Consider the following 27,178-nt stretch of genomic DNA (forward strand, 5'->3'; position numbering starts at 1 on the left):
GGACTTGAACCGCAGTCAGCCATGTGGGAGTCCAGTGCCTTCAACCACCACCCCACCTGATTATTATTTTTCTAACCTTGATTTACCTGTTTGGTTTTCGTTGTTGCATTTATTAAGGCAATTGGTTGTATTTTATAGGTGACAGAGACATAGCCAGTGTGAGTGAGCTTACCCTCTATGTATTGCAGCTCCCTTTGTTAAGATGATTATGTTTTAATGAGAAAGAACGGTAGAGAGGTGGAAACAAAAAAATAAGACAAAGAGAGATAAGTATTCTCTGATAGGGTCTCACCACATTGCCAAGCTCCCATCCCAACCTCTCTGTGAACCAGAATTACAGGCAGGCACTTGGGTCCTGCATGTTCACGGTCTGGAAATCAAACCCAGAACCTCCATGGAGCTCTAACATAGCACATGTGGGTCCTGCCCCTTGTGCTACCATTGCTGAACCAAGGAAATCATTTTATTTACCAGCTACCTGATAACATGTCAATCCCTTCCCCTTTGTCCAAAAAAAAAGTATGTTTCTGAAAATGTGCATACTAGAATTCTGAGAGGAATATATTTCTAGCCCATATTATATCTATCTCTTCTATTCAAGTGAAACAGAAGGGCCAGATGGGGATTCTTCATGGTGTTTGAAGTATAATGATCTGCAAGGCTGTCCCAGGTGAGAAGGTTCCTGGTTAGTGTCCAGAGGCTTTCCTGAGTGTATCAGATCACAGGTGCTCAGCAGGGCTGGCCAAAGCTCGGACATTGAAACTGTTTGGGGGCGCCATCTCTCTATTACTGTTCCTCTATCTTCACTTTCTCTCTACCTCATGGAATAAATAAACTTTAAATAAAGTGCTCAGAGCCATAGAACCCAGAAAACTGTATTTTACTTACTTAATGACCACCTTGTGGGACCTTGTGGGACTGAGAGCCTTGAAAAAACCCACTATTCATGGGTGTTTTTAGGGGGGTTGTGTGTGTGTGTGTGTGTGTGTGTGTGTGTGTGTTCAACACTTAGTCATTAGCAAAAGAAACACAAGTTCATTTCTCCTGGAGAACATATCCAGTACTCTTCCAGATGGATTTCACTAATTCTTGGGAAGGCCTGGAGTTTAGATAAGTGGAGATTAGCAAAGTTGGAGTCTTCCTCTTCCTAGTTTCTGTAGTGTTTTAATTTCATCTCCTAGTGGGCAGCTTTTTGTTTTATGTCACTGGGCAGATGGCCATTGGCTCTCCTTCTGGTTTTATTGGAAGTCCCTTCAAATGGCTGTGGTAAATTTCAATGAACTTTTTTTTTTTTGATCATGCTCATTTCACTTAATTTGGTAGTTGAGAAGTTCCAAGTCAAACAGAAATTCCAGGCAAAATGCTAAAAGGGGAAAAACTTGAATCCAAATCAGCAGGACTTAAAAGCAACACTGTGTGCGCCGGGAAGTTGCCCAGAGATCAACCCTGCCGGAGAGTGATAGGCAGCTGGGACATTACCTGTCAATGTTTGTTTCTCTGGAGGTTCCCAAGAACCATTTCATGCTTGCTGAACCCCTGCTCTGTCGCTTAGAGCCTGAGTAATTGGATATCTTTGAAAGAGAAGACGAGGTGCCCTCATGAAGGCGCCTTGCTGGGTCTTGGCAGAAGTGTGAAGGCAGTCCTGAAGAAGAATTACACTCATGAAGTCTCCTGAATTCTCTCTTTGTGAAACCCCATCTTCTTTGTTGCTTACTTCTGGCAAACTGAGAGCATCCCAAGAATGGGTCAAGGATCTTTCAAAGGAGTCCCTGCTAGCTAGATAGAATCACACTTCCAAAAGCAAACTGGAGCATTTTTCCATGTCAGACTAGGATGTTATGACAACTGGGTGCTAAGACAGTGAGCGCGACAGGAATAGGAGATGGGAAGGTATTTCTCAAAAACCAACATACTCACTATAGGATATCAATTTTTAAACCTAGCTAAGGTGTGTTGGTTAATTAAAATAAAGGCTGCATCTCTGCCTATCCTAACTCTCTTTCCTGTTCTTCTTTTACAACAAGGTAGCCAAAAAAACTTTTTATAGACATAGAAGTTAAAAATTTAGGATTTTTTTGGTAAGATCAATGAGCTTGATTTATGTCAAGAATTTTTACTCTAATTTACTAACTTCATTATTTATTTTTTCTCCATATTCTGAAATGCCCAAACCACAGTACACTTATTAATTCAATGAGAATAAAGGTACTTAATTTTTTTTTGAGAGAGAGAGAGATTTTTCTTAGAGGGTACATGTGCTTGCCGGAGAGACAGAGAGAGACAGAGACAGAAAGTGATAAATCGTTCCCCAGGGGGGATGGCCAAGCCACAGTCACTTCTCTTCCATTCTCCTCTCAGGATTTTGGGCACACACACACATACCCAGCGTGAGTTTCAAGACTCTGGGTCTGAGACTTGAACTGTGGTCGGTCATATGAGAATCCAGCGATGTAATAACCATTATGCTACCTGCTGGTCCCAGAATAAAGAAATTTATTTTTTAACTGGCATAATATGAAAGAAATATTATCAACAAGTCATAAATCTGAAGAAATAAAGAGAAAAAAGTTGACAGAGTTTTTAAACCTTTCACCTCCCTCTTTATTCCTTTCTTTCGACAAAGATTACAAAACCGCAGAAAAGTTTAGGTAAGCTACCCATGATAAAACTTTCTTTCAACAAAGTAGATTACAAAACCACCGAAAAGTTTAGGTAAGCTACCCATGATAAAAGGAAAACCCATTCAAATCAAACTGAAGTGCCAGTAAATCCCATACTTGTCACGAGGTAGATTTAGATTTGCTGTGATGCTCCATGAGTTGGGCACAGTAGAAAGGCACCAGTTACATCTGTGTTCCACAGAGCAAGGATCTTCTAAACAAAGTAGATTACAAAACCACCGAAAAGTTTAGGTAAGCTACCCATGATAAAAGGAAAACCCATTCAAATCAAACTGAAGTGCCAGTAAATCCCATACTTGTCACGAGGTAGATTTAGATTTGCTGTGATGCTCCATGAGTTGGGCACAGTAGAAAGGCACCAGTTACATCTGTGTTCCACAGAGCAAGGATCTTCTATACTCACATATACACATGAACATATATTTATATCAAATATATGTATAATATGTTTGTACAAATACCTGTATGTGTATATAATATATATACATAAATTATACATATACATATAGGCAAATAGACACATATATAAATATATAGGTAAATATGAATGCCCATGTATACTTATAGACAAATATAAGTACATCAAAGCAGCTATAAAGTTATATCAATATCTGTATAATATGTTTGTACAAATACCTGTATATGTATATAATATATATACACAAATTATACATATAGGAAAAATAGACACATATATAAATATATAGGTAAATATGAATGCCCATGTATACTTATAGACAAATATAAGTACATCAAAGCAGCTATAAAGTTTAAAATAATACACACACACACACACACACACACACACCCAGTGCTGAACTGTTAAATTGGCTCTTCCATAAATATATGCCCCAATTTTCAGATTTTTGCCATTTCCTATGTTATACATCCTCTCATCATGGCAGATGTCAAGCTACCAACTGACGTGACAAAACGCAGAGTTGAGAAAGACATGCTAATGGTCTCCTATAAGTATGTGCAGCCAGCTATCGATATACTTAGAATTAGGAGGTATTTGGAAATTATTTCTTCCAAACCCCTAATTTTTGGAAGGAAATAATGAGTCTTAGAGGTGGAATTATATGTGTAAAGTCAAGTAGGAATGGCCAAGGTAGGAATAAATACCTTATTCCTAGTTCAGAACCTTGTTCTCTGTGCTAAAATATAATTTATGACTCTTCCCATGTATCTGTATATTTTAATTTGAATAATGACAAGAACAACAGACAATTAGTGGTTACATATAAATGTACAAATGTATATATAAGTATTAACAGAGATAATAATAGAAGCTATTTCTCTACAGCAGGCAAGAGTGCCTATTGAGAAACCATCTTTACTTCTCCCCATTATATTCACCTTCTCACATCTGTTCATGTCAGTTGGAAATATCTGGGATTAATTCCACTCTATACAGGAACCCATCACTGTTCATGAGAATTGAACTCTGGATATCTTTCTATCTAACCACGGTGAACCACCAAGAGTTTTTGATGTGGCTGCCCTCGGATCACTATGAGGCAGTTTGTATTTTATGCACAAGGATATGGCTACTTCAGAAGAGATCAGTGGTTCTCCATGTATGGCCTGCAGGGAACCTAGGGTCTTGAGACAAGTTTAGTGGTCTACAAGGTAAAAACTATATTTATAATAATATTAAGATGTTATTTGCCTTTTGTATTGGGCTGAGATCTGCCTTATTGTGCAAAAACAATGGTGGAAGAAACTGCTATTGCTTTGCAACAATCCAGGCATTGCTGACCAACCAATTTCAGTCATCATGGCATTTCTCGCCACCACAAACTTGCAGTTAAAAAAAGTCAGCTTTCCTTAAGAATGCACTCAATGAAGCAGTAAAAATCAGTTTTATTAAATCTTGACTCTTGAATACACATTTTTTAATATTCTGTTGAATAAATGGAAACACACATAAAGCACTTAGGCAGCATACTTAAAAACAAGGGTTGTCTAAAGGAAAATCACTCATAAAATTGTGTGATTCTTTTTCAGGCTAAATCTGCTTCCCTTTTCAGGGAGCACAAATTTTATGTAGATGAATTACTGACAAACAGCTATGGCTTTTCATATTTTTAATGTTTGGCAGCACTTTCTCCAAAACCAATGAAGTTTGTTCACTTTTTCAGTAAAGCCACTGCAATATTAATTGTGAATAACAAAATTAATCACAACACTTTCTCCAAAACCAATGAAGTTTGTTTACTTTTTCAGTAAAGCCACGGAAATATTAATTGTGAATAACAAAATTAATCACATTTAAAGAAAAAAAATTTAAATACTGAAAACTGTTTCACCACTGTAAATGAAATACTTTCTAGACATTTAAAGACAGCTGGTGGCATGGTGGTGAAGGTAGCTGGATTCCACAGAGCCAACTGGACTGTGTGGTTCAAATTCAGGACCCACAGCTTGAAAACATGTCAGGTGTATGTGTGTGCATGCCTAAAATCACAAAAAGAGAAATAGAAGAGAAAGAACTGTGGTGTGAATATTTCCCTTGCAGGGTACTTTCTTACTTTTGCTCTCTCCTTCTGTCTCTCCCCAGAAAGCACCCTTGCCCTCTAGTAAGTCATAAAACACAAACAAAAAGACTTTAGGTATAAATATTAATAAAAGTAATTTTGGTATTGTATAATGAATTATATCATAACGGGAAGATCTGTTTAGCTCTATGAACTAATATCTTCCAATGGACTAATGACTAATGTCACAAAGTCATACACTGATAAAAAATCTATTCTATATATAAGACAAACCAATGGATTCTAACAAAACACAGCACAAGATTTTCTAATATAAATTCACAGTCTCTATTTCAATGAACATGAAATAAACTACCTTATGTTTTAGTGTATTTTCAAAGAAGAATGTTCAGAATTATCTGAACAGGCTCTTAAAATATTCCTCCCTTTTCTAGTATTATCTCTGTAAGGCTGCAGTTTCTTCATATACTTCAACCAAAGCAACATATTGCAATACTTTATCGCAGAAGGAGACATGGAAATTCAGATGTCTTTAATTAAAAAGATTTTCAAAAATAATGTAAAACAATGCCAGTCTTCCCATAAAGATTGTATTTTAGAAAATATATTTTTAAATAAAATATTTTATTCATGTTAGCATGCAGGTTTACTGTCTTTTTTTAATGAATTAACAAATAGTTTAAATTATCTCCATTTTAATTTCTATTACAGTATTACTAGGACACATACAGACAAAATGGTCTTCATAGTTCTCAACAATGAGAAAGGGTTCTAAGATGTTAAAATTTCAGAATTGCTGGTCTAGACCTATCATTCCAAAGAGTTATAATTCTGGGGTAAAAAGATATGTGGTGAGTGTGTGACAGATATTCAGAGGTAGTCACCATAAATCCTTTCATTCTCTTTAATTGCTTGCTTCTCCTCATGTCACGAACTAGAGTCTATTTCCTTTCTCTTTTAATCTGGAATGGCCTTTTGGCTTGCCTTTATCAATGCAAAGAGGCAAAAGCAACATTGTGGGACTTTCAAAACTGTTCTTAAGAAGCCTTGTAGCTCTGTCTGGATATCTTGAAATGTTCATTCTTTGGACACTGGGAAAACAGTCATGGGGAGAGCCACATGCAGTTTCTATTGTCATTAGACCTAGGTGAGTCCTCAGCCCACAGCAAGTGTCAACAGCCAGTCACTTGAGAAGGCCCTCTTGGATGTCTGACCCATTCAACTAGTCTAGCCCCATCTGCCATCTAATTGCAACTGAATATGAGAAGCCCAAATAAGAATCTTCTAGCTGAGCCCTGTCAACCTCAAGAATTATGAGAGATAACAATAATTCATTTTAAGCCCTATCACTTGGGGATAGTTTATCAGGCACCAATACATGGGGGGAAATTATTGGGTCATTGGAAAAGTCATGACATATTTTTTAATGTTTTTCTACACAAAAATGTATCATGACTTTTCTGAAGATCCAATATAAGACTATTATTTATAGCAGTTAGTTACAGAAGTGGCTTTGATTTCAGTGATCCATGTAATTATATAGTTTAGCTTAAGATTCTAAATAGGACCTGAAGATACAGTAGGGGGGAAATTTGGCCACCTATAGAGGTATTCAATGAGCATTAGACTGGTTGTGAAGGTCTTGGCCAAAAAAAGAGTGATTCAAGACAGATCTCCAAAAAAGAAATAACTGAGATTGCAGAAGCTGGGGAGAGCTGGTGTGTTGATCACAGTGATTCAAGACAGATCCCCAAAAAAGAAATAACTGAGATTACAGAAGCTGGGGAGAGCTGGTGTGTTGATCACAGATAAAACAGAAGTCCCCGTACAAACTGAGCAAATACAGCCATTTCAAAGAAGAGCAATAAATGAGCTTATTGATATCTATGATCACCTTCTTGTTACACTCAAATCCAGGCTTATCATAGCAGTAACCTTAGGAGTAGCAAGTCATACATCAGGTCCCATTGGTATAGAGGATGAAGATGCTATTATCCTACCTGCCTCTACCTGAATTACTCAGTTTCTACAGAAGTAGCACTTATTAACTCATATCTTTAAGCTCCACAGACATTTTGAAAACTTTTCAGCCTGAAGAAATACCTAAGAGAGACATTTTGACATCAAAACTTCGAGAGAAATTCTAGCAGTAGATTTATCAGAGGAAACTCCTGAATTTTATACAGGATGGATTAGAAGGCTACAGACTTGGAAAAGATAGCCAGAATTCTCTCTAAAGGCACTTTCCTAGCACAGGTAATATTTGCATTAGACTGTTTAGTTGGAAAGCTTTACAGGAGCTGATAGAAATTTCCCACAACCCTCCTCATTATACTCCATTTTTCTAATATTTAAATGAGATTTTCAGAATGAGATAGTTAAGGCCATCAGTAGTTTATTGCTTATCCAAACCTCCTCTTAAGTATGAACAGAGAGGGCCCAGATGGTGGCACAGCAGTAACACAGCTAGATCCACATGGGAAGCCCTTCTCCCCCCAGTTTGTGTCCTGGGACCTCTCTCAATACCTTGGTTCCACATGTGCATGCCTTTGACCCAGCTGGATGAGGCTAAGTATGGATCGCAGCATGAAGACCATGTTGAAAAAACCCTCTCTTGCTTCTTCTCAGTCTCATAGAACAAATAAAAAAATACACTTAAAAAAATGAATGAACAAAAAAATCTTCCACTGAATATGTGACAGTATGATTAGGGAGTCAGTGGTCCTTAGAGAAAGACATCCAAAGTAACTTGTGTTTGAAATGGTGGATATGTCTCCAGAGACTGCTGTATTGAAATGACATAAGAGTTGCTAACTTCTTAACATGGATTCCTTCTCGTTTAAGCCCATTATGGGTGCATTATGCTAGTAAGCATCTTCCTTTCTACATGGCAAAATCCTAGGGCAACATAACTTTCAAACAGATCATTCTCGTGTTTTTTGTTTGTTTGTTTTAATATCATGCAGATTTATTCTTGTGACATACCAGGGATGCTCATGGCATCAATGTTCTGAATGCTACTTTCAGTTCTTTTAAAATTTTATCTTTTTAATATTTTTAAACTTACATTTAATCACCATATAATTCTTAAACTGAAATGATATTTTATACTTGATGACATTTGGGGTAATTGCAATGTTATTGATAATCAATTATTTACAATTTTTAACAAATTTAAATTTTGATCAAAAACCCTTTGATTTAGTAAAAACAGAAAAAAAATTATTAAAAAATTATAAAAATTATAAGTTTTCAGATCTTGGCAGAGGGTGCTATTTATAGAACTGATTGCTAGGAATACTATACTCTCTACATAGGTTAAATTTAAGATTAAAATTTTGTATTATATAAGAAATTATGAAAATTCTCTTATTTTTTACTATTGCCTAGAAAAATAAAATTTTAACTTTAAAATAAATGAACAAAGTGATGGATCACATCTCCTTTCTAAATTTGCAATGTTTAAAGGACATTGTGGGAATTTGCTATGTAATATTTCTTGGTTTTGAACTATTATTTAATAGTATGAATAACTTAGGCAGCATTTTTTTTTCCACTATAGGGCGAGTGCACTTGCCAGAGACAGAGAGACAGAAAGCGAGAAATCATCCCCCTGGGGGGATGGCCAGGCCAAAATCCTTTCTCCTCCATTTTCCTCTCGGGATCTTGGGCACGCATGCACACGCGCCTGGCGTGAGTTTTAAGCCACCCGGTCCAGGACACGAACTGCGGTCGACTATGTGGGAGTCCAGCGACATAGCTATTATGCTAACTGCTGGTCCCCTAGGCAGCAATTATTAGTGATATATAATTATTTCTCAAAGGATTTCAACTAGAGATGACTAATGGAAGATATTTTATCAAGAAATTAGTTTGTATTTTAACAACGTAGTTTCTAGCAACTTCAACTCCATGAAAATCATAATTTTGAAAAATGCCTGGTGACCTTAATGACCTTAGCAACTTTGACAGAAACTCCTGAAAGAAAATGTTATATGTAATGTCCAATATACCTGAAAAGAGTCACGTTCCATTTTGCAAATAAAAACATATTTTAAGCTATCCTTCTCAAAGCATTCCAATTCATTGTCATCTGAATAAACAAAGCTGCTTGACTAGACCATTCTTGTACATCACTATTAATGCAATTTAACTTTATGTAGGTATGTAACTATATGTCACATTGTCTCCAGAATGAGCCTCCTTTAATGGAGAATTTTCAAAGCACACTGTTGAACCTCTATGGAGATTGAGACAGGAACCCTCTGTCTCTCAGCAGAGGTTAGTGGTACACCTGAAATGACTGACTGAGAGGGTGGAACATTTCCTGTGTTCTCTTTTTCCTGTTGCCCACCCAGAGTTCTTTCTGCCTTGTATGGATCAAATTAACCCCAGAAGATACTCCTTTAATTTCCTTGGTATAAAATATTAAAGTATTATCAAGCAGGGCATTTTCAAATGATATTTTAGACTTTGGTTCAGAGGAGGCTAAAATATTGTGTTTATTTTATTTGCAGATGGATGTGCTGCATACATAATGAGAATACATTTATTCACACAGTGAAGAGCATCTTGGGGGATTCAGAGGGGCCAAATGGATCCATTATTGCAACTCCACATCCTTCATAGTCACGATGACCCAGTATAAATATGACTTTCCAGGACAAAATATAGTTGCATGAAACAGAGAATAACTGAGCCTAGAAAGGTGTGTTCTGTTCATGACTTTGCCACTACCTAGCACTGTGACTTAGAGGCTTTTACTTCTCTATCGTATAAAATGGGGAAAACATGTCTTCTACCAACTTCATGGGTTTGTTCTGATCATGGCAAGGGCTGTCTGCTGTTTCTGAATGTCCAGTATCCATCCTTGATTTTCTTTGAATTACAATTAGGTCTGTCATGCATAGTATATTGAAGTTCAGTGATCCAAAGTCAGGTCAGCCTGGGAATTAAATAGAAGGATGTTCTGCAGGCAGTTAAAGGAATAAATTTGATAAGTAAAGCAATTACATTTCTTAATGGATGTGACAGAACTTTGACAGGATAGCAAATTAAAGAGAATCTTTAGTCTCTGTTAGTTCCATTGCAAATCCTCCACTGGGGACACATCACATCTCCAGATTTGAGAGTTGGCTTAATTTTTCTGAACATCTTTTGTCTGGTCTAGCTTACAGTAAGGCCAAACAGAGGATAACATATAATAAAAACAATTACACACTGCCAAAGTAAACCTCTGTGCAAAAGAGTGGGTTTCTAGCTTTTCAGAAACATTTAAAATATAATTAGAAATACACACATGCATATTGCACAGAGCAAATTCAAGCAAGAGAATTATAGAAATGGTTATGGCTCTCTCTTCCTCTCAAAATAAACTGGATGCAGGCAATGTACCAAGGGTACTATAACATTCCACTGTACATTCTTTAATGCCAAAAATATTGACACATATGGTTTGTTTCCAAATAAATAAATAAATAAAACAAAAGCCATGTTACAGCAAGTGCTTTGAGAACTCACACAAAAATTCAGCACCTCCTGGTTCCTACTTCCTTTTCAAAACGTGTGCCAAATAATAAATTTCAATAGCTTTACAGCTAAACTCAAAAACCTTTACGATTAATGGGACACACACCCCCATAAGGTAAATTCCCCATAATCATTTCTAACACATCATTTCCTCTTCAATAATTTCAAGAGTTCCCTTTTTTGAATAGCATGCTCAGAACACTTATTTCCACTGTCAACCCACCTTTTTAAGACATGTGTGATTATTAGAAAGGGCTTGCCAGTATAGCATTGAGACTTAGGAAACGGAGCATACTGGAAACTAACGCTGACCTTCAAGTAGCCAAGAATATGCACTTGTTCATGATAGGAAAGCAGGATATAATTTATTGTGACTCAGAGGATGGACCCTTTAGTTCACTTTGATTCAAAATCGTGGGTCCGAAGTGTGTCATGGGCCAAGTGTAAGATGTTGGCATGGGTGATAGAAGGTGCTGCTTCCTAAACTTTGTGAGATGGCTGATACTGTTGTCAGTGGGGTGGTAACCAAAGTCTTAAGCGGGATTAAATCATCAGAGAATCTGTAGTTTCAAATAGGATCCAGAATGAAGCCCCGAAGAATTGCTCAGAAAGCAGAACTGAATGGTCAGAAAATACAAGGCTTTTATTCATTTACTTGATAAATAGCATTTTTAATTTGGCTGGCAGAGTTTCAAATGTTTTACAAAGAATAACTCAGGTAACTCTTAGAACAACCCTCTGAGGTAGGCACTATTCTTACATCCATTTTGTAGAGGGAACAACTAAGTCACAGGCAGATTTATAACTTGCTCAAAATCACAGATCCAGCAAGAGACAAGAGGCCAGGCTAGGTTCTACATCTAGGGAGTCTGGATCCAGAATCCATGCTCAACTGCCTCTGCTATTTACTCCCTCCACTCAAACAGTGGGTAGAACAAAAAGCCCTCTTGACTCCGAATAGCAACGTCTAATAATATTTGCAATGATTACTAATATTTTTCAAGGCTGAATGTCCAGAGCCAGCCGGCAGCATGATAGTTATGGTTTTACCTCACAAATGTAGTTGTTCAAGTCTGCGATCCTGTCCCAAGATGTGGTTCATTGTCACACCATTGGCTCCCATCACAAAGTGGGGTTGGTCCCCAGGAATGGGGGAGCCAGTTGTCTCTGTCTCAGGTAATCCAAAAGTCTGGCTTAGCTTTCTTATTTCCCTTTGTCTCTTTTATTAATTTCAGAATATATATGTGTTCATTATAACAGACATAATGACCCAAATATGTACTTTTTTAGAAATAATCTCCTCCACTCTGATTTTCTGAGTGGACAGCCTCACATCCTACAACATTCACTGTGTTCATACATATAAATATGCATATATTGATTTCTTTCCAAACATATACCTACTATTTTACAAAAGTGAGATAATTATACACACATGCATACATACTACTGCACAATATGCTTTTGCAATAATGGATCTCCATCTGGGTAAAATGGTAAGTACAATTCATTCATTTCAATAGCTACATATTTCAAATTGTATTCAACTATTTTTTTATTTCAATTTCTTTTATGTATTCAATCACATATGTCACTTAGCTTGCAAAGTGAATATTCCAACATGTATGTTTCTCCCCAGTTCAGTTGAGAATACTATGCGTGTTGTCTTCAATAGATAATAACCCATTTCTTTGTCCTATAAGTGCCATGCCTCTCCATTTTCCTCCTTAATGTCTTCAACTATTTTACACTTCAAAGAAACTCCAGCTTGTCTCTATCTCTTAATGATTAATAAATGCCTTTGAGAATAGTCTTGTATGTAACTGTAAGTCCTGGTACTTTTACTTCACTAGGATAGATTTCCAAAATGGTGTGTGAACTTTTAGTCTTCCCAACTGAACCGAATGGTCCAACCCCTGAGTCACAATTAATTATGTCCTGCTTTCCTATCATAAACAAGTGCATATTCTTGGCTACTTGAAGGTCAGCGTTAAGTTTCCAATATGCTCAGTTTCCTAAGTTTCAAAATGATGGAAGTAATTTCCACTCACCCCAATATGTTAGATCTCTTTTCCAGATGCTCAAAAAAAGTGGTATTTACTCTTCAAAACTTTGCCAATTTGAGAGAAGACAGAGTCCTAGTTTATCATAATAGTTTCCATTTTTGACTAATAATAAGAATGAATTCCTTTTTAATTATCAGCCCTGCAGATACAAATTTACTGAAACTATGCTTTTATCATTTGTTTTTTTCTCATTAGTTTGCAGGCAATTTTTATATAAGAAAGATTATCTTTTATCAAACATCTACCTTCATTTTTCACTTTGTTTTTAATCACTATTGCCATGTAAATAAATCTATGTTTGTTATGTAGGACTGCTGGTCTTCCCTCTTTTCTTTTTAAGGATATATCTCTACTCTCATTCTTTTCTCAAATTATTTTCTAATATTTTAGTGATATTTTTATGCTTAAAATGTAAAATTTGCCTGAAATTAATTTCACATATGATATGAAGTAGTTTGTTCACTTCTAGAAGGAAGCTTGGTTTTGTAGAACTGTCCACTTGGTAAGACAATAAAATAGTACTTTTCTCATTGAATTCAAATGCCACCTTTGCCATATGTTAAGCTCTTATAGATACATTAATCTATTTCTGGTCACTTTATTTTGCTCCATTAATTTCTTTATCTATTTCTAAGCCAGATTGTATTTTTTTATTATGGTGACAGTTTCAGTCTTACTGTTCATTGAGTAGCACCTAATAAATGGTTAATAATGAATGTTTAAACATGTTCAGAAGGATACAGTGTAGAGAAAGAAAGCTAGCATTCATAAATCAGAAAGTAGAAAAATAACATTTTCACACAAATCCCATTACTTTTTTATTTTTTTTCAATCCGTGTTCGCTGAACTCTTATCATTTTAACCTATAACTATTGAATTTTCAGGAAAGTCATGACACACTTTTTCATAGAAAAATATAAAAATACATCATGACTTTTCCAACAACTCAATGTTTACTTGTAGTATTTTTTTTTTGAGAAGTTTTTGCTATAGAGCGTGTATGCTCGCCAGAAAGACAGAGAGAGATAAAAAGACGGAAAGCGAGATATCACCCTCTGGGGGGATGGCCACGCTGCATTTCCTTCTTCTCCATTCTGCTCTCGGGATCTTGGGTATGCACACACACAAGTGCCTGGCATGAGTTTAAGCCACATGGCCCAGGACTCGAACCATGGTCAACTACACGGGAGTCCATCAACATAGCCACTACACCAACTGCTGGTCCCTACTTGTAGTATTTTTTTAAATATAAATGTAAACATTCTGTAAAAGGCAAATCCTAAAGAGAGCTATAGATCAGTGGTTCCTCAGGATTTAGAATGCAAAGGGGACTGACCCAAGTCAGTTGGGGGGTGTTTTTCAGACTGCAGAAGTGCTCTATGTTGGAATAGTGATGGTGGATAAGCACCAACATACATTTGCTGGCAGTCAACAAACAATACTCTTAAAAAGTGTGAATTGTATTGTATGCTAATTATATCTTGGTGCATTTAAATTTTTAAAATCTTTTAAGTATGAAAGTAAAATATAGTTTTTTTGTTTTATTTTGTTTTGTTTTGTTTTCCTAAATGAGGGATAAAACCTGACCTACTACCTACAATTGACGGAGAAGGGATCCACTCTTGACTTTGCTTTCACCCACTGAAATGAAACAAAAGCGGGATGATATTTTTTTTAAGAGAAATTTTTGCTATAGGGCACATGCGCTTACCAGACAGACAGAGACAGAAAGCAAGAAATCACTCCCAAGGGAGAACGGCCACGCCCCAGTCCCTTCTCCTCCATTCTCCTCTCAGGATTTGGAACACAGGTACACAAGTGCCTGGCATGAGTTTTAAGCCATAGAATCCAGAACTCAAACTGTGGGATTCCAGTGACATAACCATTATGACATCTGCTGGTCTCAAGAGCAGGATCTTAAGTGAAAATATGTGAGGACCCCAGCTATTGATGCATATTCACTTTGTGTCTTGGTAAATAATCTACATTTTATGTTTTAACTCTATGATGATTTGCGAGGATTGTTCATCCTGGGGCAATGATTGACCCTTATGCAGGTTTGTAGATCTTATCACAGTTTCCAGGTGTTCTATGAACTGTGAAAGATAGTGATATTTTCCTAAAACCAGGGGTTAAAGCTGGAGAGCAGGTCCTTGGTAATATCTAGTAGTGATTTTCCACTTGAGAAAACTGAAGTTTGTTAAGGTTAAGAGCCAGGGCCAGCAAACCAGCATAGTGGTTACGTTGCTGAACGCTGGACTCCCACATGGTTGACAATGGTTCAAGTCCCAGACCTGGTAGCTTAAAAATCAAGCAGTGCACATGTGTGTGCGTACTGAAGATACCAGGAGGAAAATGAAGGAGAAAGTATTTGTGGCATGGTCCTCCTCCTGAGGGGGTGATTTCTCACTTTCCCTCTCACTGTCTCTGTCTGTCTCTCAGTCTCTCTCTCTCTCTCTTGCAACCGCATGTGTCCTAAGACAAAAATATCTTTAAAAAAGTTAAGGGACCAGCAGTTGCGTGGTGGTTAAGGTGCTGGACACTCCCACATGGTTGACCACAGCTCGAGTACTGGACCACTATTAATGTTCCACAGTATTGGCGGCTTGCTTTCTCAAAACTTCCCCTCTCTCTCTCTGTCTCTCCATTCAAATAAAAAAAAAAAAGAATGAATAAATAAAATTAAATTAAATAATTTTTTTAAAAATAAGAGAACCATGATAGTTCTCATTCCTACTTCTTTCCTTTTGATCAGAGTATTTAGGGTAAACAAATCCCAGTTGACTCTTATTAGAACATATAAGCAAGAAATTAGGCATCTCTCAGAGACCAGAGGCCAGGGGCAAAGGATGATGAATGAGCTCTTCTGCAGAGAGCCAGCCCCGTCTCAGACTCAGATGGAAAGCCAGGAGGTTCAGCATGGTGATCTATTGAAATAGCCTTGATGGTAACTCCAGATTTAAAGTTATCAGGGTTCTCAGTCAGAATAAGGAGGAGGGGAGGGAAAGAAGAATAAGGAGGAGGGGCGGGAAAGAGGAGAGGTTTAAGAGATAACATGAAAAAGCGCCTGCTCTTTCTCACTTGTGAAAACGTATGCTATCTGGAGGTAATACGATAGGAGCCATCTCGAATTAGCAGCTTAACACTAATGCCTTTTAGCCACTTATCCTAAAGTGCAGAATAAGTTTGCATGATTTTATTCTCAAAACCATTCTGACCTTCAGAATAGTTTTACTATGCTTATAGTAAAACTATATAAATATGTGTGTGTGTTTATACACACACAATATATATACACATGAATTTTTGCATCCATTCTTTGGACAGGATAATGATATATGAAAGTACTGTGGAACATTAATAATCCACTGGGGGAAAAAAGGTGGTTCTTTCTAGAGTTTTTTATGGATAATTTTTCCCCTTAAAAAGCCCAAGACTATTTAAGTTTGGCATGGTGGTCTGGCTATTTCTTTCAAGTGAGATCTCTCTTTGTGGAGAGTATATAAATGATATCAGTAATAATAAATATTGCAGTAATAAATGTCATCAGGTAATAAAGAAAAGAGCACTCTAAATATTGAAACTATTCATTTAGCTCAAGTGGCTTCATGAAGGGAATTCCTGGAAATGGCCAAACTGAACATGGTTCATTCTTCCCTCACGCTTTTGTTGAGCACCTGATTTACCAGGGATGTAGTGATGGGGTCTTATGCTGGGAGGTGGGCCTGGACTCAGTGACCCCTGAGATTTCATCTATTTCTATGTTCTTTCCTTCTGTGTTTCCAAATTTCTATTGAGAATTTCCAGTGGAGGACATTGGGCTATGCATAATTCACAAGTTTCATCTCCTACTACTGAATAATTTCTCACCATATTCAGTTAAATATCCCACCATAGCCAGTTACAAGTAATAGTAAATATTTTCACAAGTTTGCATGGATTTATAGAAGTCACAACAAAAATGACAAATGTAAATACTGCTCTCTCATAATATTTCACTTTACCCTAAGCTATAAATAAGGATATTTTAAGGATATTTCTTAATATATACAATAAAAATATGTTGTCACTTCTATATATTCGGAAATAAATTTAAAATATACATAATAATAATGATAATAATTTAATTTCCTAGAAGATATATGTACTCCCCATAGAGAGACAGAGGGAGAGGGAAAATGAGGAAGTACTCCCATGCCTCAATCTTGTCTCCCTTTCTACTTTTTGGATTCGGGGCATGTACACACATGTCCAGAGTATTTTTCATGCTGTCAGATCCAGGACTGGAACTGCACAGGCAGCCATGTACGATCCAGTTTTCTAAGCCACCTTGATACTAACTGGCCCTGCGTAATGAAGTCTGTGTTCCTTTGAAACATGCCACACAGATTTAACCTTGACTTTGGCAGTGTATATCATTCAAAGGTATACAGAATTCACAGTTCTCAGTTGTAGGAAAACTTTTAGAGTTGCCAAGAAAAGCTAGAATGTATTTTTTTAAATCATTGTATGCTAAGTTAGAAACTAGAGATAATTGATCTCAAAGGGGTGTTATCGAAGGCATTTTCCTTCTCATTCTTTAGCAGCTATTCTGGTTCTCCAGTATGAGTCCACAAACCTGGATACTGTGACAGTGTTAGGAAAACTGGCTGTTGGGATACAAAGCACTTCAGAGCCTGAGTGGTACAGAGAAAACTTGTCTCGGTCGTTACTATTTGAAAGAGAGAGTTCACAGCCTGTTGATACTTGATGTAGTGATAAAGTGAATAGATAATGACAATATCAACTAGAGTTAGGGCCCTTTTCTACCTAGAAACGTTCCAAGGGGATCAGAGATGGATGAAACATGCTGAGAAATTCAGGACCGATATTTGTCCATCTACAGTATTGCTTTTTATCCTCATGAGCGAACTATTTCTCATCCATCTTTGCTATTTGTCACTTGTAGGTATTGCTTTAAACACCAGTAGGCATTGCAACCAGATTCTTGATTATAAGATAATAATAAAAATTATGATAACAGTAAATCATGGTTATCTGTAGAAATGGAAAATAATGGAGATGTGTAAGGAAGTTTAATTCAAACACACCTAAAACTAGCTCCTTGTAACTAGCCTTTTTTCACACACTGACTAAGAACAGTCAGTTTTTATTACAGTTTGATTTCCCAAAAATCTTTTATGAGATCAAGTAAGAACAGGCAGAGGCAGTTGACTGGCAATTCAGCAGTCCTCTTTCTTATTCTATAGTGTGCGACTGTCAATAAAGGAAATAGACAAATGCTGATAAGGAAAATGATGAAGGGACTTGGGCAGGAAAGACAATACTCATGCTTGGGAGCTATAGAATTTCTGCATCTAAGAGGGCTCATTTTTTTTTTTTTTTTTTTTTAGAGGTTTTTGCTATAGGGGGTGTGTGCTCGCCAGACAGACAGAGAGAGAGACAGAGAGACAGAGAGACAGAAAGCGAGAAATCACCCACCAGGGAAGATGGCCATGCCGCAATCCCTTCTCCTCCTCCATTCTCCTCTCGGGATCTTGGGCACGCACGCACATGCACCTGGCGTGAGTTTTAAGCCACTGGGTCCGGGACGCGAACTGCAGATGACTACGTGGGAGTCCAGTGACATAGCCCATTACGCTAACTGCTGGTCCCTAAGAGGACTCTTTAAAGTCTCAATTAAACGAAGTTCATCACTAGCTTTTAACTTCTTCAATAATGATACTAATTACCTATAGAAGGAACACGTGATTCTTTTTTTTTTAATTTAACATGAGAATACTACAAAAGCATCTGTGTAGAGGAAATGCACATGCATTTATTTGTTTCTCACCTCCTTCTCCTCCCGGAAATGCCACAGTAGGCCAGGGACACCTGAAAGGCCTATGGCGAGCAGTATGAAAATGATGCCAACTGGAAACCTTTAGGCTCAAATAAAACAAAGCCAGATGTTTCTGACCTGTACAAACATTTCTCTTTTCTTCAGCTGAAATGAGGATTTTTTTTCACCCTTAAAAAAGTCTATTTCCTTCTTTATATAAGTCACAAGTCTGTGATAACTAAAATAAAAAAAAAAAGAAAAAAAAAAAACAGGTGTGTTTCATGAATATAACTTTGTCATTAAAATGGTTCTGAAGGATCATTTCTTTTACAGTTTCCAGATTGTGGAAGCTACGTCACAAGGTGGGCAGCCCTGCCTTCTTCCAACTTTAAGTTAGGTCTGGGGAAATGAGAGAAGATGGTCAAAAGAACTAGTCAGATCTAAAAATCAGCAAATCAGCAAACCAGCCACCCATAGTGGGAACATTTTCTCATTTGCCTTATCTCCCAGTCCAGTCCCATACTCTTGCTTTGAGGATCTATCAAGGTCATATTTAGGTCCTTGACAACTATGAAAAAATCCAATGAGCACAGTCATATTTTCTCCACCAAAATATTTTATCCAACAAACCCACCAAATGCCCTAAAAGACCAACTTGTCCATGCATGGATGGCTTCAGTCCCTAAGATCCAAATAGCAAAGTTGAAGTGAAACTAAATCAAATTATTATCAGATTATTAGGGTTTGGCTGAATCTTTATCCTTCATCATAGAGCAGATAAATTCTCCTAAACTGGCTTGTTCCCAGGGGCTGGCAATACCTCTGAGAGTATTACAGGAGGGATTGAAGTGTTAAGTATCTCTGAAGGATTTGTATGTATTTTAAGCGTGCAGCTACCTGAATAACCACAGTCAAGGTGCCCAAAGGAATAGAAATTCTTTTCACAAAGTTAATTTTTTTTTTTATGTCAGGACTTTGATTCTATTAAAGATTATAAGTTTTATGATTGTTAATTGATCAAAAGACATGTGGAAAAGGAAAAAAATAAATAAACACTACAGAAGGTAGTGTTTATCCAAGTAAGTAATTTTAGACTGCCTACTTACAGGCCTACATTCAGCTCATTTTGGTAGTTTTTGTTAGTAGGTGACAGGTACAGTGTGCTCTATGGTTTACTTGGGCATGTGTTTAAAATTTTCCTATCGTGCAAATTTGGAAAATGTAATTTAAATTTAACTTCTTTATGAGATGGACAGAGAGAGTGGAAGGAGGAGCGAGTGAGAAAGAGAGAGAGGTTTGGCAGGATCTCACTGTTGGCGATCTCCTTGACCTCTCAGCTGTGATTACAAATATGACCCTGCTCCGACCCTGTTCAGGTTGGACTAGGCTCCAAACTCAGGCCTCCCCTGCAGACTCTGCCTCCTGCAGTGGTACCCTACCATTTTCACCCCAAGGTTGGACCTCATGCTTTTCATTGTTTTTAAGCTCTGTAATTTTAAGGCAAGAATGATGACTTGATTTGAAGATTTGCTCGCTTCATCTATCATCTATCAGCTTTAAAGGCAAATCATCTATCAGCTTTAAAATTCTTTACTAATTGTAAATTCCCTACTAAGTATGAAAATGCCATTCCATCAAAAAGTTAAAGATTTTGTGTTTATTGTAGTAGTTATAAGCATACAATGTCAATTGATGGGCAATATAAAGCACTTTCTGGTCTCAAAGAAGACATAAAACTGCTCTAGACAGAGTGGTACTTAGCTTTGTGAAAATTTATTTTTAGAATCCAGAGAAAATAAAATAGACATTTACGTATTATTATACAAAACAATGTTTCTTATTCTGTTTATTGAGTCTGATTCTACAGGGATGGGACAGAAAAAAGAGGAGGGAAGAGAAAATTTACATTAAGAAAAATAGTAGTAAGTATTCTATGAAGAAATAGGGCTTGGGAAGACACGGGGACATTTTCAGTATCCCATAGTCCTAGCTGTTCTGGGAGAGTCGTGAGAAAGATTCTTTTGGAGCTGTTTCAGAAGCTGTGGTACTTGACCAAATAAGGAAGTAACAGATAAAATGTAAAACCAATTAAAAATGGATTCAAAACAAGCAAAAAAAAAAAAAATTTAAGCCATCACTTTTCAAAATCTCCTTGGTTTTCCAAAATATTGATAGGTTCATTTCAGTTTGTATCAAATTAGTTGAAATGTTTGACAAAATACAATAAATTAATGTTACACTCAGTGGATGTAACTAGAGGCCAACATTTTTATAGAAGAAGGAGACGGCTTCATAGGCCAAGTTCTCATTGCATCTCCTATTCCAGAGCATCTCTTCATGTTCTCTGATCTTTCTAACCTGTACCTTTTCTAGCAGCAGCAACAGCCTTTTCCAAAGTTTGTGAGGGTACCACAAATATTATAATAGGGAGAAAAGTTAAAAAGAGAAAGAGCTATTTTTTAAAATTTTCTCTGAAAACAGGAGTTGATTTTAAGGATGTAATAACATGCAAAGAAGTTATCAAAACAAATGGTTGCAATTGTTATTGTACCCATAAAAACTATTTGCTGCTTCGGACATTAATCACCATAAAATATATGCACTCATTTCCCAAAATTGTTTATGATGGACTCTTAATGTTTCCCATTAAAAGGTGCACCATTTTAAATATAGGTGATTCATAAGCTCATAGAGATGAAACAGCAAAGGCTTTTCAAGAGCCTCTGCGTACAAAGAAGGTATGACTGAACCAAAAGCCGATCACAGGTTATAGGCAGAGCCAGACTCCTGCTTACTGCTGACTCCGAGGATGGTCCTGGCTTCCAGTTCCAAACCCTTTCTCTACACCACCATAAGAAGTGTACCCTGATAACCCACTTGGCAAAGCGACATGACTTGAAAGAGTTGTTGCCATGTTCAATCACTGCGGCAACACCACCATTGCAAGACACCAATCTCACTAAGTGTTTAAGGAGCCAACTGCCACGCTTACGGGTTAGAAAGGCTTAGGAAACTGTGCTTCCATGGTGAGATTGCCTTTCACCAGAGGATAGTTTAGCTCAAAAATTGAATTACGCAGGTTGGTCTTTTCTCTTTCCAGACCCACCTTTGCTAGACGCATCATGGAGTCACCTGCATGTCACAGGAAGAGAATGGCACGTGCGAAACACGTCAACAATCTAGTTAACACCTATCAAGTCTGCTCCAAGACCTTTTCTGAGGTAGACATTAATTAAGTCCCCATTTGTGGGAAGTTAGATCGGGAAAGAGGGAATCAGTTCCTTTCAAATGATTTACACAAGTATATTCCATAAGTTAAGTCCCCATCCCCCAAAGCATGCTGCATGAGTACCTCCGACAAGTTGATGCATTTAATAGCACATTTTTGTGGCAATGCTCCATGTAAACAAGATATTTTGTCTGGCTTCTTCCCAGCTCTGTTCCAAATGCCTAGAGCAGTGCAGTCCTAGGTTAGCATGAAGCACACCCTCAATAAACAGTAGATAAATAAATGAATGAAAGGGTTTTTCAGCAGTAGGCATCAAGCTTCACAGTCTAATGAAAATCAGTAATTGCCAACTTTAAAATACAGAAGGTCACAGAGTCTAATCAGTGTTTTTTAAAATCTTTTTCATTTTTTGTTTTAATTTCGAGAGGACACGTGTAAAAGAGAGAAAGTATTCTCCTCCAATAAGGCAAGGTTATACCTCAATTTCCCCACCTCCTTTCTCAATTTCCTCAGGATTTGGGCATGGAAGCACATGTGCCTATTGTCAGTCAGTGTTTTCTAAGCAGAGAACAGTATTAAAATGTTGTACTTGAAATGCTTTTTAAAATAACTGGAATGTTGGGGCCAGCAAGTGGCATGGTGGTTAAGGGCACTGGATTCCCACATGACCAACCTCAATTCAAGTCTCAGACCTGGAGGCTTACTTTCTCACTCCCTCTCCTCCCTTCTTACTCTGATCTCTCTGGAAAAATTAAAAATAAATACATACATAAATAAAATAAAATTCAATAAAATAATTCTTTAATAAAAAATAACTAGACTGTTTAAAGAAATATAGTAGCATTTTCTAAGAAATAGTCGATTGTCTTCAAAATTATGTAAACACAGCACCCCAGTCCTGGAATCACATGTAAGACTAAATCATTTTAATATAAATGCTAGTTTCTACCTTTTAATTCTTCTGTAAAAAAAATGCTACTTTTAAAAATGTACTTCTGATGCTCCTGTAATCTGTTTTGTAACTTCCTGACTGGCAATCTTTTGAGTCCAAAGACTACCTTTTCTGGAGTCAGAGAGAAAATACCAAAATCAGTCATTATTTTAAAGCTCTGTGGTTTATACTCATCTATCAGTTGTACCACCTATCAGTTTATTCTGGCTAAACAATTAATATTAATATTAACTGATTATCTGTCACTAAGGTAAATGTGGAATATGTATCTCTTTCCTTTTTTTTTTTTAAGAATTATTCTATTTAATTAAAAAAAAATGGACCAGAGACAGACAGAATAAGAGACAGAAAAAGAGAGAGGGAGAGTGAGAAAGCAAACTGCCAGGTCCAGGACTCGAACCGTGGTCAACCATATGGGAGTCCAGCACCCCTAACCACTATGCAACTGTTGGGTGTCCCTTTCTTTTTCTTCTCATTAATTATGTTTTAAATAGTTTAATATGCAGATACGTTTTCTCTTCCCTTTGATTTTCTTTTTCTAAAATATACTCACATAGTATCACTAAAATGAAAGAATTAGTCAAAGAACCACTGTAATGGGGCTGGCAAGTGGCATGGTGGTTAAAGGCGCTGGATTCCCACATGGCCGACCATGGTTCAAGTCTCGGACCTGGTGGCTTACTTTCTCACTTCCTCGCTCTCTCTCTGATCAAACTGGAAAACAATAATAATAATAAATAAAGTTAAAATAAAATAATTCTTAAAAAAAAAAAAGAACCACTGTAACAATCTTGGCCATTTCTATAGGTTGGAACAGTCATTTCATTTTGGTAGCCTTGGACACTGTTGAGTAGATTAGAGAGATGAGATAATGCACTAAAGATCTGAAGCAACCTGCTACGAAATCCTCAAAAGAATAATACATAATCGAGGGCAATGAGTGGGTTGATTGATAGTCGTTAGCCAAAGGGTAAGATAGTTGAACTTCACATAAAACCTCCATTAAGTTCCACAGCCCTTTGATGCAGGATTATTCTATATTCACTTAAAATGATAAGCTAAAATGTATTGTGGAATTCAGATTTGTACGCACATGTATACTATAATATATAACATATATTTGCATGTGTGTGTATATATATATATATATTTCACAAATATAAAATATATCATGTTTTATATGTCTTTTACTGATCATTTTATGTTTCAATTTATCTAAAAATGAGTGAGGAAAGATATAAAAAATATTATAAAAGGAATCTACAATTGGTACTCAAAACTACACTATCTAGGAAATGTGATGTCACTGTTTTGCCTTAATAATTACATTAAATAAAATAATATTCAAATAATGTGTTCTAACTTTATTTCTCCTCCATGTTCTCTACCTCCAAAAGTTAAAATAATGATGAAAAGATCCAGTCAGACATTGAGTAATTAACTGGGATGATAAGAAGCAAATTGTTTCATTGGCTAAAGAATGAAGCTACATTAACACCACTGGCTGAAACATGAGACTACATAAACACTAAACACCCTTATTTTCTGAAGATCCAATGCCTCCACACTACATTGATTTTCAAAGAGCAAGTTAGTGTTTGGGTTGAATATATGCATTTTTGTGACCTAGTATACCAGTCTCAAGGATGTTTCCTGTTGGGCATCTTCTGTGTTAAGTGCACACTGGCTCATAACAGTAATATTATATCTCAGGTCAATTTACAGCCTAATTTATGGCAAAAGAAAAATAACAGAGGAAGAGCAGAGTAGGTCCTAAGGATGCTTAAATATGAGAAGACGTTAGTCCTGATAAACACCATACTTATTACTCATTTCTTTCACTTACTTGATAAATATTTTTAAGTAACTATCGTATATTAATCACTGAAATAGGCTGTGAGGATATACAGAGGTATAAAAGAGCACTTGTTCTAGAGCTAGCACTAGACAGTTCTGATACTTTCACAGGTATAAATTTATGTAATCATGACAAAAGCCCAAGGAAGTAGGTGCTTTTTTTTTAATCCCATACTTTTTCATCCCCATTTTACAGATGAGCAAACTAAAGCAGAGACAAATTCAAGCCCACTAAGTAGTTAGCCATGTGGACAGAAACCCAATTTGGGGCATGTATCTCTTTAATCCACAATCTCAATCTCTAAATTAACAGACTGACACAATTAAGAAATGTAAGAACAAAGAATAGAATAAAAAATTCTAGCTAAAATGTCCTTAAAATATTTTTTTAAGTTTATATTTAAAGTTGCTCTAATCATTGAGCAAGGAATTCCACTACTGAAAATTATTTCAGTGGTGGATGATGGTGCAGTGGTAAAACATATCCCTCTGCAAAGGCTGACTCACTTGGGAAGGTTCCCAGTTTGAGTACAGAGCACACCCTGAGTGTCCTAGGCATGAGAGTATCCTCAGGCTGGGGTCGATTAGGGCATCAGAATCCTTTTGAAGGTTCTCTATGTCTCTCTCTTTGGCTTGTGAAAATAAATTTTATAAATTTTGTTGCAGATAAATATTTGGACAAAATTATAAACTTACACTTTTAGTAATGAACATGTCAATTTGTTTGAGAGACTTAAAGCTTGAAAACAATTCTACATTTCAGCTGGACTGCTTTTGGATATAGGTAGCAGACTAACTTGTAAGGTGGCTTAAACAATATTAGTTTATTGGGCCATAAAAAAACATTTCTGAAAGAAAATTCTAAGTTCAGGAATTTCATCGAAGATTCAGAATATTTTAGGCTTCAAACTCTATTATCAGTAGCATGGGTTTATTCTTAGGCTTCATTCCTCATAGTCACAAGAGACTTTCTGCAACTCCAGGCATCTCATCTGACACAATCACATCCAAAGACATGAAGAAGGACAGTTTATCCAAGCATGTCTACTTTTCAAAGAGGAAAACTTATGCTACGAACTATTGGTTGGTGTTATTGGCCACATCTACAGCTCATGCCCATACATCAGCTGGAAAAAAAAAAGTGAAAATGTAAATGACTGCATGTTCTGCCTCTATTATGGAAAGCAGGATTTGCCAGCAATGAAGGAAAGGTTATCACACTGGCAATGAACTGAGCCTGTCAGAAACATTAATGTCTTAAAATGGAATAACCATACAGTAGAATCTTGTGTTGCTATGTATAAAAAAAAAAAAAAGATAAGGGTATGGTGTATATCACATGGGAAAAAACTACGCTAGACAAATTTGATGCATACAACTATATACACTAAAATGCTGACATTAGTTATCTCTTTTTATAGAGTTTTACTTCTTTTGCATTTTTTAAGAAAGATTTTTGCTATATAAAAGCAGTGGAAATAGAGATGCTGAAGACAGTGGAATGGGGCAGGAGAAGGGAAGAGTACAGAGAAGGATAGTAAGAGAACAAATAGAGAGGCATGACATTAGTGGGACAGAGAGAGAGTTTATTACTTGTTGATGAGAACATGTATAGTACTCTCAACTGGACTGGTCTGAGATGTATTAAATGTTGGGTAAATTCTTTTTACAAACCCCATGATATGTAGTGATTGAATGCTTAAAACATAATGAAAATAATAATAATAATAATATTCTGAAAAAAATGATGAAAAGCTATTTGATGGTAATGATGTGGATAGTAATGTCTTTGTCTTGACTTACATGCATGGCATTCCTTCTGGAAAAAGAAAGGTAATACACTGTAAAGACATATATGATTCAATATAATGTAAATAAGATTATGATAATAAATAAAATTAAATTAAAAAAGAAAAAGATTTTTGCTATAGAGAAAGATTTTTGCTCACCATAGAGACAGAGACAAAATCACCCCCACCTCCAGGGGGATGGCTACACTGCAATCTCTTCCATTTCCCTCTAGGGATTTTGGGCATGCACACACATGCACCTGGAGTTTTAAGCTGCTGGGTCTGGGACTTGAACTGTGGTCGACTACATGAGATTTCAGCAATGTAACCATTATGTCATCTGCTAGTTCCCTTCCTTTGCATTTTTATAAATTATTTAGTATGTTTAAATTAGCATAAATTAATTTCCTAACAGAAATAGAGTTATTTTCAGTTTTGCAAAACAATCTAATACACAATAAAAAATTATTTTCTGTAGAAATATTAATCTTCTTGGAAGCAGAGGGCTATGCAATCAAGAAAATGAGAAAGACATCTTAATCAAAATTTGTTTTGCATCACTGTCATGAAGAAATAAAAGACAGACAATACAAAAAAATCAAGCAAAATAGCCACTGGGGGATTTTAAAATTGTAAAAATAAAAATGTTTTGTTAAGAGAGGATGATTCAACTGAAGGTTTTAAAGAAAATGTTCTTGCAACTTAATATACTGATCGCATTGCTCTATGGAGTCCTCCTCCTGTGAACTGCC

At 36.4% G+C, this 27,178-nt stretch overlaps 1 protein-coding gene and 1 long non-coding RNA gene across 4 annotated transcripts in view; one reads left to right on the plus strand and one right to left on the minus strand.

Annotated features, from left to right (window-relative positions):
* The window catches only part of ANGPT1 (angiopoietin 1), a 277,865-nt gene that overhangs the window by 151,915 nt on the left and 98,772 nt on the right, over positions 1-27,178 (minus strand). The gene's annotated exons all lie outside the window — the stretch shown is intronic.
* Positions 14,680-27,178, plus strand: part of LOC102471142 (uncharacterized) — a 48,636-nt gene continuing 36,137 nt past the window's right edge. The window contains exons 1-2 of the long non-coding RNA XR_001369696.1: positions 14,680-14,750; positions 21,699-21,819. This is a non-coding gene — a long non-coding RNA (uncharacterized LOC102471142). The remainder of the gene's footprint in view (positions 14,751-21,698; positions 21,820-27,178) is intronic.

This window comes from Tupaia chinensis, unplaced genomic scaffold (genome assembly GCF_000334495.1).
Source record: "Tupaia chinensis unplaced genomic scaffold, TupChi_1.0 Scaffold145257_1, whole genome shotgun sequence".
Classification (NCBI taxonomy): Eukaryota; Metazoa; Chordata; class Mammalia; order Scandentia; family Tupaiidae; genus Tupaia; species Tupaia belangeri.